The following is a 2,289-nucleotide window of genomic DNA, read 5'->3' as shown; positions in this document are numbered from 1 at the left end:
TTTTTTTTTTTTTTTTTTTTTTTTTTTTGTGACTTGTTTAGGATGTACTTTTTGTGATCCACTTAAGAAATCCTTCCCCAAGTTGAGGTTTTAAAGGTATTCATTACATTACCTTCTAAAGGTTTTTATAGGTTTTGTCTCTCATATTTAAATCTTCCATTCCACCCAGAATTGCTTTTTGTGTATGGTATTTGGTAGGAATCCAATTTCCATTTTTCCTATGTGAATAACCAGTACTTCCAGCACCATTATTAGTTTCTAAACTTTTGATATGGAAAATCACATAAAGATAGAAGAATAAACTCCATGACAATTATCATTTCATGGCCAATCTTGATACATTTATATCCCTATCTATTTTCCCCCACCACCAAAATTATTTTGAAGTAAATTACAAAAATTATGTAATTTTAAAATAAGGTATTTTAAAACATAATTGCAGGGGCTCCTGGATGGCTCAGGGGGTTAAGCCTCTGCCTTCAGCTCAGGTCATGATCTCAGGGTCCTGGGATTGAGCCCCGGATAGGGCTATCTGTTCAGCGGGGAGCCTGCTTCCTCCTCTCGTGCTCTCTCTCTGCCTGCCTCTCTACTTGTTCTCTCTCTCTCTCTCTCTCTGTCAAATAAATAAATAATCTTTAAAAAAATAAAACATAATTGCAACACCATTATCATACTTAAAATAATTATAATTCTTTAATAGCAACTCATTAAATAAATACAGCATTACCCAGATACCCACAAAAGACATTACAAGAACACAATAGTGCAGACCAATATCCCTCATGAACAGAACACAGAAATCTTCAATAAACATTAGTGGATCAAGTCCAGAATTAATAAAAAAGATTATACATCATGACCAAGTGGTAGTTCTCCTGAGAATGCAAGACTGGTTCAATATTAGCAAATCAATTAATAAAACCTGTCATGTTCACAAACTAATAAAAGCTACATGATGATATCAATGGGTGTAGAAAAAGCATTTGGTAAAATTCAACATCTGTCCTTGATAAAAAAAATATATACATATATCATGAACTAGGAACAGAATGAAACTCCTGTAACATGAGAAGTGGCTTCTATAGACAAAACAAAAATCCTACAGCTAATATTATACTTAATATTAAAACTGAGTGGTTTTCCCCTTAAGACTGACAGAAATTAAGAATGAAGTAAGTCGGGGCGCCTGGGTGGCTCGGTGGATTGAGCCGCTGCCTTCAGCTCAGGCCATGATCCCAGGGTCCTGGGATCGAGCCCCGCATCGGGCTCTCTGCTCAGCGGGGAGCCTGCTTCCCCCTCTCTCTCTGCCTGCCTCTCTGCCTACTTGTGATCTCTGTCTGTCAAATAAATAAATAAAATAAATATTTAAAAAAAAAAAAAGAATGAAGTAAGTCCATTCTTACCAATCCTATTTAACATTGTGCTAGAAATCTTAGAAATTAAAATAAAGCAGGATAAATTAAAAGCATACAGGTTTTAAAGATATAAAATTTTGTCTATTCACGGATGACATTATGGACATTAAATTCCCCTGCCCCACTCCCAGGGCTATAAATAGCTGTAAAAAAAAAAAAAAAGTAATAATTAGGTATATATCTAAGAAAATATATGCATGGTCTCTATGCCAGAAAGAAAAAGAACAAGAGAAAAAATCTGAGGAAAAAAATTTAAAAAGATCTAAATAAAGGAGATATGTTGTGTTTATGGATTAGGAGCCCAAGTATTGTTAAGATGTCAGTTTTTCCCCAGTTGATCTATAACTAGGTTTAATGCAACCCAATAAAAATCCAGCAGGAATATATATATCTATATATATATACACACACACAGGCAGGTTGTAGTATTTATTTATTTTAAAGGTTTTATTTATTTATTTGACAGAGATCACAAGTAGGCAGAGAGGCAGGCAGAGAGAGAGGAGGAAGCAGGCTCCCTGCCAAGCAGAGAGCCCGATGCGGGGCTCGATCCCAGGACCCCGGGACCATAACCCAAGTGGAAGGCAGAGGCTTTAACCCACTGAGCCACCCAGGCACCCCAAGTTGTAGTATTTATATAGAAAGGCAAGGGAACTAGAACAGCCGAAACAGTTTTAATGGGGAAAAAAAAAACCCAAAACAAAAAAATAAGACTTAATAAGAATTCATATTACTTGATTTCAAGACTTACTATAAAGCTACAGTAATCAAGAATGTGGTTTTGGTGAGAAGATAGACACATCTAGATCACATGGTAATATGATTTTGTATTCACATGGTAATATGAATTTGTTAAGACTTACTGCCCAATATC

This window comes from Enhydra lutris, unplaced genomic scaffold (genome assembly GCF_002288905.1).
Source record: "Enhydra lutris kenyoni isolate GAN:26980312 unplaced genomic scaffold, ASM228890v2 scaffoldscaffold56, whole genome shotgun sequence".
NCBI lineage: Eukaryota > Metazoa > Chordata > Mammalia > Carnivora > Mustelidae > Enhydra > Enhydra lutris.
Note: the sequence above shows the minus strand (reverse complement) of the source record.